We start from the raw sequence: 13680 nt of genomic DNA, 5'->3' as shown, positions 1-13680 counted from the left end.
GAACAGAACATGGTGATATAGTTTGAGGGTATGTGGACTTCTGGTAGACTTAGTTGCGTTTTCATTATGTTGGTTTTCTTTCCTTTTCTTTTTTCGTATTTATATTGTTCCTTATTACATATGTAGACGTATATTGAGCATAGATACACAAGAGTGTAAGATATGGGCAACTGATGCAACTACTCCCCACACAAAACCTTTACGTAGTAGGAACACAACATCCAATACTAAAGAAGAGATGGATTGTAGCAGGGCATGGAAATTATACAAGATGTATACTGGTCATTGACATTTGATAACTGTATGCCCCCTGCTGAAGTATTACAGTAATTATTGCTGAAAGACTCTGATGTATGGAATTCATACCTACTGTTACGGTAAGAATGTACAGATTGCACTGAAAACATATAAAAATGCCAATAAATATGATATTTCAAAATGATAGATTGTACATAATTCTTTTTTAAGGGTTTACTTAAAACTTTTGATGGGTATTGTATAGATTTTGTTGAAAATGTTTTTGGTTAACACACACGTAATATTTAAACTAATATAATACTAGTTTCAATAAGTAACATAACTGCAGTTTTCTTCCTTGGTGCCGATGAGTCAATGTTTGAAATGGACCGATGGCATAATAGCAAGGGAAAAAATTGACTCACAAAAATATTGCTAAAAATATTGGTTACAAAAAAAGTTGCCATGCCATACCTAAATAACAAATACACAGATATTGATCACCAAATCATTAAGAATATCTATTTTTAACATTATCAAAAAATACAATATTGACTACAATAACATTGCTGAAAATAAACCAGAATATTAGAAAATAATATACAAATTCTTTTTTATACTTTAAAACAAACAAAATCAAACCTAACATAAATACATATATCATCAAAATATATAAATAAAATATTATAGCATAAACATTAACATTGCATTAAACACATAAAAAATAACCTACACTTAATAAACTAATAGCAAATTAATATAAAAAGAATGGAATAAATATAAAAAACATTTTAAACATTAAAATATGTCTTTCAAAATTTTAAATATATTCATAATGTGATCTGCTCCTCCCTGACCGTTTGCCTTCAAGTCAATACAGCGCACCGTGCAAATTCCAGAGTGCCAGTGTTGGCACTGTAGAGACCAAATACCCCCCAGGAGAGTGGTGACCCCCAGTCTGGGGATTTGGAGAAGGGGTGAGATCTGGTGCTGCATGGATCCGCAAGATTATATGCGGCGGACCGGAGGGCAAATGTCAAAGAAGAAAGGAGCTACACATAGGTGGTGCTGCTGGACAGCTGGGGAGCAGATCGTGATCCTGCCAGCTGCGAGGACATGCCTAGGGGAGTAAGTGTGCAGCCTACTAGGCCCCCTCAAGTCGAGATATGGCATGGAATATTCAGAAAGCAGAGACAAAATGGCAGCCAGTGTGATTAATTTGAAAAGGCTAGTAGGGGAGCAATGAGTCTCAACGCCGAACCATTGAGGGGTAAAAGCATGATTTACTCTTCTGCACCAGTTGGAGATCTATTTTTCAAGTAAGAGGGACTTTTAGCTGCAGAACACAGTGGGCCGCTTCTGACATACTCTACCAGGGACCCTGTGAGCATAGATAGAGGGAAATACCTAATGGAGTGGTGCGACAGAGATGACAAAAAGGCCAGGGAATCCTAGGTGTGCCCTGAGATGCAGGCCGCCAGTTCTGTAAATCTGCATTCTCACTGCCTCATATTAAGTCAAGAAGGCTGGGGGGGCAGTTGATCGGGGGCCCATCTAGTGCTACATCTGGAAGATGCATTCCACTGTCACATGGGGAACATGCTGACATATATGGGCAGAGCGACCTGCTGTTATGCACAACCAAGTGAGTGGGGCTGGGGATGATTATACATTATCCGCTCGAGGAGACAACGTGAAAAGGAGATCACAGGCTACCTCTACAGGCAGACTGGGCCCAGCACTCACAATCAACACCCACAATAGGTCATGGCAGGGAAGGGGCCTTCCCTGATGAAAGAAGACCTCAAAACATGCATCGTTAAGGTGAAGTTAGATCTGGAAAAAAAACGTTCATGAATCCCGACAAACTCTGTGTGCTGAAATTGGAAGAGATGCGACAGAGTTACAAATGGATGTGCAGATGCTGACAATAAATCGAAAGAGCTGAGGACCATATAGCACCAGAAGCTGACCAAGTAGTCACCACCACCATATGTCGTCTCGAGTCTGAAGGGACGTGGTTACCAAGTAAATGCGAGGACTTGGAGAGTAGATCCAGACATCCGTAACTGCAATTTGAATGATGTAACAGAGGAAGAAGATATGATTACATGTGTTATAGAGCTCCTTAGAGCCATCATGCAGCTTTCCCACGAAAGAATGAATAATGATGATGTCACTTAAAACCAGGAAAACTTCCTATTGGAATAGTGAAGGATTCCTCTTTCAGGACCTTTCTCCAACCACTCTCCGGAAAAGCAACTCATTAAAAAAGGTGACATCAGAACAAATGGCAGATTGCCTTTCTTGGAGGGCCTTCAATTCCTGTGGAAAGGCTCAGAGAAAACAGTGAAGACTCCAAAAGGAAGACTGTAGAGTTCTTGGTATTTCAACCAAGAGTGAAGAAACCGAACACGAAAGGGAGATTGCCATGCATCAAGAGGAAGCAACAGAGTAGTCCACCACTAAAAGTTGACAAGTCTTGGACCCTGCACTGACTCCTCTGGTCTAGACTTCCACTTGACATGCAACCTGCCCATGGAAACAGCCCCTCACAACGGTGGTAAAGGAGGACCAAGATGGGGGATTAGGCCCTGCATGGGGGGGAAACACCAGGTATTTGTAGGGGGGTCTTGAGGGCTTCTAGACGTTGAGGGCTGGGGATTCTGCACACCCTCCCTACAGAGGGCAGGATTTGCTGAGTTATGGAACATCTGTGTGTGGAGGGTGGGGCAGGATAGGACCTCACTAATCTTTCCAAACGTTGGATACATACCTATGCACTATGCGTGCTGGCCACAGGTTACCACCTAGAGGCCGAGCAGATCAAGTTGGTGATCCAATCAGCATAGGTTAAAGTGTGCCCCCACCTATGGAGGGGTCCCCTTTTTTATTATAGTTGTTTTTATTCTGCTGTACACTACTGTTTACATCACACCACTTTTGGGAGGCAGTCCTGCAGGGACTATGGTCCCCTGGGTGATTATACTGCTGCATAGAATCTTAAATATATCACCTTGAATGTATGGGATCTGAACTTACCACACAAATGATGTGTAGTCTGAAAGTATCTGCACCGACAAGTAGTCAGTATAATTTTCTTACAGTAGACACAACTCTTGAAGCAAGAACAGTATAGAATTAAACACAACAGTTACCCAATACAGCATTGGACCACAGAGAAACTATAACTGTGGGGTAGCGATCCTTTTCAAGTGAGACCTCTCTTTCAATATTGCACAGGTGTACAGAGACGTTAGAAGAGTATTATGGTACATCTTGATAGCGAACTTTAATTTACCACTCATCAATACCTATGCACCCCTTACACATCAGGATTCATTTTAAGAATTCCTATTATCTACTTTAGTGGGGGGTGGACCGGAGCATTATTTTGGGTGCGGGTTTTAATCTAATATGGGACACAGAACTGGACTTATCACCACACAACAAGGGGAGTAGCTATGTAGGTAGTGGTTAGTGTGGGGATGTATTCCTTCATTTGTTGCATCCAGCATTTTATGGCAAAATTTAAGCTGCATTATTTGCCTTTTCATAGAAAGGTTGTTAAGTCTCAACAGGGTTATCTCTGCCTTTACAATTTGCAGTACCCTAAGTTGCCTGTGGTGTGGAAGTTCTGGTTTTGCCGTCCCCCCTCTCCTTCAATAATGTCATGTATTTCCTTTTGGCTCCTTGTCATGACTAAGGCCCCTTGGCCTGTTGTCATCTCTTCTGTTTTAACTCTCCACTTTTCTTTTTTCTCCCTCTATTGCTTCTCTGGCAACATTATCCTTTTCTTCACTTTACATTTCTTTGCATTTTCCCTTCCTTCTCAACTTATTCACTTTATCATGTTTCGGTGGTGGTTATTCCTTCTTCTCTTTGTTTTCCTTGGCATCATTTTCATTATCTACTCTTTCCTACAATCTTTTATCTCTTTCCAATATAACTTATGAATCCTATAGTTCTCTTGCTCTGTTCTGTCTCTCTTTTTTAGTGGTGCTCCTACGGACTATCCTTCCCTTCATTCGCTTTTCTGTGTATCTTATACTCTTTCTTATCATTCTTTAAGCTTTTTCACTTTTCTCCTAATCTTTTCTGAAGGTTCTACATTCTTTTGCCTACTCTTATTCTTCTTTCATAAATGATTGGTCTTCAAATTATTTCATGGAACGTTAAAGGTATTCGTAATCTTATTAAAAAACAACGTGTTCTATCTTATCTAGCGAGATTGAAATAATAAGTTGCTCTATTGCAAGAAACCCATTTTACTCTACAGGACTTGTCTTCATTGCGTAACCAATAGGTGGGAGCAGCCTTCTGTTCCCCAGCTGTTAACAACAAAAATGGTGGTATTTTGTTTCACAAATCGTTGACCGTTCAGTTCCTAAATGAGTTTCATGATACTAATGGTAGCTGGTTCTTTTTAGATTGCATTGTGAACAATGTACAGCTTTCCTTTTGTAATGTTTATGGCCCTAATGGCATAGATTCTACTTTTTGGAATGACTTTTCTTCACTTCTCTCCTCTCATGTATCTGAAGACTTAATTATGGGTGTTGACTGTAATCAGATAATGGATCCCTTTTCGGACAGAAAATCACAAACCAAGTATATTCCCAATAAGATGCAAACTTCCTTTTATAAAGCAATCTCTTCTAGAGGCCTTATAGACTCTTGGAGAATATCCCACCCTGACTCTCTTGAATTTTCTTTTTTTTCTCCAGTGCATGCTTTACACTCCCACATTGACTACATCTTTCTCACCCAGTGTGCTTTTCAGTTTATGACTCACTCAGAAATAGGCTCCATCCTTATTTCTGACCACACCCGTGTTATTTTGGACATGGATTACCCCTCTCCCATTCCTGCTTCTCCGCGCTGGCGCTTTAACAACTCTCTCCTTCTAGATTCCCAGTTTGTCGATCACTTCACGCGTTTTATGGAAGAATTATTTCTCAATAACCTTCACTCTACTTCTGAATTTCATTTTGTCTGTGATGCCTTTAAGGCTGCTGCTAGTGGTTGTATTATTGATTTTGTATCCCGAAAGAAGAAAAAAGCCCTGTTTCAATCATCTCAAACCCTAAACAAATTAAAGATCTTGAGCACCTCTATTTTACTACTAACTCCTCTGATACATTGTCTTCGCTTATCAAAGCCAAAATACATTACAACAAACACTCCTGGGACTCTGCTTCCAATAACCTTCTCAAATTCAATGCCAAAATGTATGGCAGGCATAATAAGGCAGGCAAATCACTTGCGAACTATCTTAAAATTAAAAAGCAAAAATCTAAAATTGTAGCCATTTCTGATTCCCAGGTTATTTCACAGTACACCGACGCTAAAATCCTTGACTGTTTTTTTCAGTACTACTCTTCCCTCTACACCCCAGTATCCAGTCTGTCCCCTGCACAAATTGATTCTTTCTTTCAGTCCATCCCCAAATCCCTTGATAATCCTGTGGATCTTTCATCCCTGGAAATTCCTATTTCGGAGAAGGAAATACTTAACGCCATCACTCTTGTGCCCAAGGACAAAACACCTGGTCCGGATGGTTTTACGGTGCACTTCTATCTTCATTTTAAAAATGTTTTAATACCACACTTACTCTCCTTGATTAACTACTTCCTTGCCAAGGGTGAATCTAGGGGATTCTTCACACAAGCAATGCTTTGCTTCATTGCCAAAAAGATAAAGACCCCTCCCTCTGCAAAAATTATCGGCCCATTTCCCTTATTAATACGGACTGTAAAATATATGCCAAAATCTTAGCCATTCATATTAATAAAGTAATCCCTGACCGTGTAAATATTTATCAGTCTGGATTTGTTAAAGGTAGATCTATTACTGATAACTCGAGAACCCTTCTTAACATTATACACCTTGCTTCTAAGATGGACTCCCCTATTGCAGCTATTACATTAGACGCTGAGAAGGCCTTTGATAAAGTAAACTGGGATTTTATGTTTGGTGCATTGAGATGGCATGGTTTCAGTCCCCCTATGATTCATTATATTCAATTGATGTATTCTGATCCTTCTACTTCTATTTGGGTTAATGATTCACAATCTAACTACTTCTCCCTTCATAGAGGTATCCAGCAAGGTTGCCCCCTCTCGCCGTTCTTTTTGTCCTTGCTTTAGAACCTTTTTTAGAAAAAATACGGCTTTCATCTTCTTATACTAGCTTCACTTATAAGAATGTTGAGATTAAGTTTACTGCTTATGCAGACAATATTTTACTTTATATCTCTAATCTGGTTACTTCTTCACCTGCACTTTTTTCTTTATTACAGGGATACTCCCCAGTTTCTGGATATGAATTGAACATAGATAAATCCGAAGTATTTACCCCTTAAAAAATTCTGTCTATCTCATTTGTTTCAGGGTTCTGGCTTTGAATGGAATCCCAGAAATATTAAATGTCTAGGTCTTCTTTACGCTAATACCATTTGTGAAACTATCAAAATTAACCACAAAGATATACTTAAAAAACTCTCTTCTCTCATAGACGGTTGGTCCCCTCTTTTCTCATCTTGGTGGGGGAGGCTTGCAACTGTCAAGATGATGTTACTTCCTATTGTTAATTTCTATCTTTCAATGCTTCCCATCTCTCTTCCGCACTATTTCTTCAAATCCATTAATCGCCTTTTTACAAAATTCTTATGGAATAATCGTAAGGCTAAGATTTCTCTTTCTCGCCTCCAACAACCCAAAGACTTGGGTGGGGTCAATTTTCCTAATATTTCTCGTTTTCACTCGGCCTTTACTCTCAAACAAATTTGGTCTTTTTTAACAGATACTTTTTCTCCTCTTCTAACGGCTTGGAGTTCTTTAGAACTTGCACAGCTTGCTCCTTTTTCCTTCCTTACTGCTACTCGTTTATCTCACCCTCCGAAATAATTTCTTACCCCCACTTTTAAACACTCCAAAGCATTAGCCCTTTTGTTGTTTCGCTCTTTTCTCTCACAAGCCGATCTTCACTCTCTTACCCCGATCTGGTATAATAAATCCCTAAAGATTAATAACAGAGTGCTTTTCTGGAAAGAATGGATCGATAAAGGTATTATAACTTACAATCATTTAATTATTGATAATTCCTTGAAAACTTTCTCTCACATTCGTGACACCTTTCATCTTTCCAATGCATACTCTTCCCAATATCCCCTGCTCAAACACACCCCAACTTGTATCATCTCCCAAAATAATTCCCTAACCACCATTCCTCCAACTTTCTCACCTCCACAGACTTTTCTACTCCTCTCAGAGCTGCTGCTATCTATAAAACACTTGAGCTATTATGGGAACAAGACCTGGCTCAAGAATTTTCCTTACAGGTGTGGGATAATATTTGGTCCAAAATACACACAGTTTCCAGATCTGCCAGTACCACACAGACTTTTTATTTCTTTTACAATAGACTTTTCTTTACCCCTTCTGTTTTATACAAATTCAAGTTACTTGATTCTCAAAAATGCTGGTCTTGCTCCCATGGGAATAGTGATTTTGTACACATGTTTTTTCATCGCCCATTAGTTAAGTCCTTTTGGTCTTGCATTTGGTTAAAATTAAATAATATTTTAGCCACTGATTTTCCCTTTGAGATTGTACAGACTTTCTTGGGTGGTTCTTCATCTATATGGAATGTACATTGCAATGTTCGTAATTTTATAGATCTTTGTATAGCGATTTCTTTTCAGATAATTACCACCAACTAGAAGGATACATCCAAAATTTCATATAATGCCTGGTGGAACTTGTTATGTCATCCTCATAGGCTTGATCGTGCCTCTGCCACCACTGTTCCTTTATTAATCTAGAGAGACTTGTTGCGGTTACCGTTGACTAATTTCCTTTCCAGAAATGTCTCTTGATTGTTTATCTATCATTTCTTCCTTCTATTGAAGTTTTCTACTGTTTTGCATTCATAGAAATGCTAAGTATTGAGTTTATATCCTAGGTTGCCCCTCTTTTTCTTCTCCACCCTCCTTTCTTTCCCTTTTTTCTCTCTTTCCCCCTCCCTCAAAACAAAACACTTTTAAAAAGCTTGTTTCCTTGGTACAGTGTATTTACCCCCTTTGGGGTTGTTGTTTGAATTAACTCATTTTAATACCTTTCTAATTCTTTTTGCTGCCATTTTTTTATGTAATGATGTTTTACTTTGTATTTTTTATTTAATAAAGCTTTCTAAACTAAAAAAAATCTAGCTTGTTTTGTTGATAACGTTGGCACCAGTCGAAGAATCTACCCACAACTTAAAAAAAAGTCAATCCATGATGGACAAATTAATGACAAGGTTTGTGCATATCTGCCAACAGAGGACCGAAAAAAGGCATGTTCTAATAATGATATTTCCCAAATAAAATTCAATTGGATTCTTTGCTCACCCATATAGAAAAAACTGCTGAACTGAATTGCACCAAGCTTTTAAGGAACAGTACTTTTTTCAAAGAAGTACCTTGTTTAATTTGGTCTAAATCGAGAAATTAGCATTTAAAAGTGTACAGATCTGGGAATGGAGAGGTTAAATCTATTAATCTGTAGAGTTTAGTGAACCAGGTTTGTAGAGTTTCCCAGGCTCCAGCATAAAATAAATACTCAAATGTGATTGTAAGAAGGAGTTTTTTCTACTGTTGTTCATTTTAAGTCTATAAATCCACATCGACATCTGTGAACACTCAAATTGGCTGGCTCCATCTTGAAGATAGAATGCTGCAGCTGCCATTACAGTAAGAAGAGACCCGGTCTCTGCATCCTGAAAAAATTGAAAGGGCACATTTAGGGAAGGATGTGCACACCATGATCTCAAGACTCTTACGGGAAGGCCCAAAGGGACCATCCATATTTAAAAAATAAAAAAAACTGATTTTTCCATGGAGATCATGGACCCCTGTGCTGGGTTTGTGGCCCACAGTGTGGTCCTTCATGATCCATGAATCCTGGCTGGGGTCAGCGAACCCGGCACAAGGTTCATGGATAAGGGACCTATTGGACTTGGCCCACCCTGCAGGGTCACCCCCAAACCTTTTGCCTTCACTTCTCCTATTTTTGCAGGATTTTTTTTATTAGCACTCTATACTCTTAACTAATGCTAACCAGTACTAAAGTGCCTGTGCTTGCTTCTTTAAAAAATCAATGTCTGAAGGCGGCATGTTGGGTTTGCAAAGGGTGCTAATCTATTTTTAAATGGACAGTTTTTCGATCTCTTAACCATGCTCCCTTGATAACTACATGAAACAGAAACTTAAGTAAATTAAACATGGCAAGGATCTGCTAATTCCATGCAGATCTATGAGATTGCACCAACATTTTTAGCAAATCAATAAGTCAATTTTTTTTCTCCCCTTGGCAGATCTCATTGAAACCTCCCTGAACTGAGCCCAATTTGCTAACAGCCAGCAAAATTTCATTCAGAAGCATTAAATAGTACAACATTTATTGGCAAATTAATATAAAATACTAAGAACAAGCTAGACATGCTAAGATTTATTAGCAATTCAATGTTTTTGCCCACTCTCTTTTATTTGCCCTCCCCTTATTTAATATGCATGAAACCTGTGAATCCTGCAATGAGCTTAACATACTATAATTCATTAAACAGCTGTAAAGTTAATAACACATGACATAATTTCTACTGCACCCCTACTTTTAAACTTGCCTCCCTTGATGGAACCATTAAAAATTCATGGGGTAACCCAGTATCACACAGAACCTAGGGTATTCTATCAGTATATAATAATTGGTTCTGTCCTGTAAAAACTAAGGGGCATATTATCAAGCCTGTGCACTAAAATTATCGCCGCTTTATCGGCCGAAAACGGCCGATAAAGCGGCGATAATGGGCTTGATAATATGCTCTATGGAATTCCAATCGAAGCCCATGTTAGATGTCTTCACATCTAACATGGGCTTTGATTGGAATTCCACAGAGCATATTATCAAGCCCATAATCGCCGCTTTATCGGCCGTTTTCGGCGGATAAAGCGGCGATAATTTTAGGGCACAGGCTTGATAATATGCCCCTAAATTTCTTTAGTGTTTGATTTATCCTGATCAGTTGGAACGAAACAATAAATGGCAATTGGTGCCTAAACCATACAGATAAAGGAACAAAAAGGAGACTGACATAGATTCTCCAAAGGCTGAACGATATATTATTATTCATATATCGTATCTCATATTATACATACAAATGTATACAAGGGGAAAAACATATAAAAACATTTATATACATAAACATCTGTTCTGTAATAAACAAGAAACAACATTCAACATTCACTGTACATAGTTGGAAGCAAAAAGGGGGGAACATTTTTCAATATGCACATATAGACCCATCCTTAGGCATCAATATGTGAAATGGTGGTGCTGGATGTCTTGTTAAATACATTAACGTTTTGACCCTATGTGAAGGAGTGTTATTGGAAATAATCTCTGAGGGTCTTCTTCAGGACTAGTAATGTGTTGGGGGAGGGCCTTTGTTGTAAAGAGAAGGTAATTAAGGTGCTGCGATCCACCCACAAACGGTGTGTCTGATAAGTGGGAGAGAGCCCACAGAGTGGATCTGTCAGGGTTCTGTGAAGGGAGGTGGGATCGTGGGGGGTGTTGGAAAGGTGGGAGAGGGTAAGGGAAAGTGAAAGAGAACTTAGTCTAAGGACCTTGGTAATTCCAGGAGGGTCCACAACATGTCAAAGAATGATTGTACCCATGTGTATCTTAAAACATGTAGGGTAGAGGATACCTGGGTGATTTCAAGATAAATTATTTGGAAGCGAGTTGGCTGAGGCCTCTGTAAGCTGTAGAGGACAACAGTACATACCCGCGAATAATATGAAAGTGGCCAAGCCAGTGTTGGATAGGCAGTGACTCCTAATGACAAGCGATTACCTTTCAGTGACGGTGCAGCCGCATCCGTCAGACCTGTGCCTAAAATCCTTAGCACCAAAGAATCTGTGATCGCTTTAGTGAGTCATGGGCAATGGATTCCTTGAAACCTCTGAGTCCTAGAGGGGCAAAGAGGTCACCAAATGCCCGTTAGTTCGGTGGGAACAATAGAGGCTATAGATAAATCAATGTTCCAATTCCCAGTACGAGTTACCTTAGCAGGCGGTTCAAAAGCATCCGTCCATAACCACAGTGTGAATCCAGTTAGTGAAGAGGTAGCGGCGCCTTGATAGAGTTGCTCATATCCTGCTATACCCACAGATTACATATGCTAGATATTTGCCATATTTTATGAGGATCCTTCAATGGATTCCTTCTATTAAGATCTGTGCCCTGCCTCCCATGTAAGGCCAAACCCAACTGCATAGCCTTCAAGGTGGCTCCTTTTATGTGATTAGTTTTAAAAGAAATATAATTTTGGAATTGCACTATACCCACCATGTGTGTGGTTAGCCTCCAACCGCCCCTCTTTAGGCAGTTGGCCATGGCCTCCGATTGTGGCTGGACTAATAACGTGAAATTGCAGCAGAATTACACTAAATTACTTGTAATTACACAAAATGCCAATCCATCATTTTGCACAGGGATGCATTTTTAGGTAAAGAATGAGTGCAAAAAAAGGCACCATGAACAACAGTCTCTCACATTCTGTTGTTCGTGCATTATCAAAATTGCTCATAAGTTCCCGCAATAAGCATAGTTACAAGAATTTTGTGCAAAAACTGTAATGTGAAAATCCCCAAATTACACAAATTACACTGACATAATTAAAGTTTTGCCTCTGTGTAGGCCAGCCTTAAATATTTAATTTTAAACATTATTTTAATATTTTTTTATGGAGTGGTTAGCAGACCCAAGTGTGGGAAGTTTGGGTTTGCGGAAATTTAGGAACTCCTTTGATCCATGTTAGATCCCATTGTTTGTTTGTGGTCTCTGTTACAGGGATGGAGACTCTTGTGAAATTGATTCAATCAGATTAACAAATTTGGATGATTTTTATGTTGTCACTTGCTTTTGTCTCTTGTATATACTGGATGAATATCTTTTTTTTCTCTATTTCCATGCTATGCAAAATTGTGTTGATATACACATAGATATTTGTTGAACTGTTTTTATCAATTTTTAACTGTACTTTTTAATTAAATGAACATATTCAAAGTTTATTTTTGCTTCTTGCTAAATTTATAATTAATGTATGGGTTCCTTTGAATGCTTTCCTATAAAGTTGGTATTGAGTGAACCGTGAATGACTGTGAAGTATTGACAAAGAGAAATCTCCTTTTTTTACATGTCTCTATTACAGGCCTGGAAAACCAAGAGAGGTTCCAAAATGGGTCCAACATGATTGCAGGTATTTCACAGACCAATGAGGCAGGGATTATAGTGGTTCAGAACCCTATTTTGGTGTCTGCGAACCCCACAGCAAAATGTACTTTTAAAAACCAATTAATTAGTGTCTGCTGGTTTCTCACAAAGGCTTGGGCACAGGGACTGGTTCTGCAGCTAAGCCGCTGAGCACTAGCAGTTTATTGGTAGCTCTGCTTGTTGTTATCATTGATCTCATCAATGATGTCATTCAGGATGTCATCCATGATGTAATTTAACATGTCTTTTTCTTTTGTCTTCATATTCACCCTTGGTGACCAAATAGTAGTGCGTGGAGATGGACATACTGTCACAGATAGACTGGTAGGGGCACTAAATGATGATGCGAAGTGAGTCACCCCTCAGTATAGGTTACCAAACTCCAACAACACAGCATTGGAACAACCTTCAGGGAAGTGTGCTGCAATAAGATACCCATTCCTATATTGATGTCGCCCTATTGGGTATACAAACGTGCAAACAGGTGCCAAGCAGCGTAATCATTTGGCCTTGGGGGGAAACAAATAACCCATGGTCTGGTCGAGTATACCACTGTTACCAGTTTAGTAAAAGCCAGAAGTTTCTCTTGCCTGGGTTGCCCAATCCTAATAGGTCCATCTTGGATGTTTGTAACACTGAAGTGCGCCAGTCCAGCAAGGTGGGAGGCAGCGGAGCACTACTAGAGTAGTAGTCGATTTTAATGGAACGTCTAAGTTTCACCCATGTCTTGGATGTTTCCCGCAACACCTTCAGTTTTACTTTTTTTAAAAACTTAGAATCACCAAACTTAAACAAAAACTCAGGGTCAGCTAACTTTTCCCCTCTAAGCAATGCCGCAAACATATACCCACAGCCAGAGTTTATGGGAGATTTTAACAGCATCCTGGCATGGGAGAATTGAAAAGCCCACGCGTAAAGCTGTAGATCGGGCACGGCCAAACCACCCTTTTCTCTACGGTGCCTGATCTTCTTTCAGGCTATTCTAGGAATATGGTTGTTCCAGATGAAAGAACTTATATTTCTTTGGAGTTTAGCTATCATCGAGGGTTCAAAAAAAAGAGGGATTGTATTAAATAAAAAAGTAACTTTTGGGAGAATGGTCATTTTAGTTAAATTGGATCTACCCAAT

This window comes from Lissotriton vulgaris, chromosome 1_1 (assembly GCF_964263255.1).
Source record: "Lissotriton vulgaris chromosome 1_1, aLisVul1.2, whole genome shotgun sequence".
Taxonomy (NCBI): Eukaryota; Metazoa; Chordata; class Amphibia; order Caudata; family Salamandridae; genus Lissotriton; species Lissotriton vulgaris.
Note: the sequence above shows the minus strand (reverse complement) of the source record.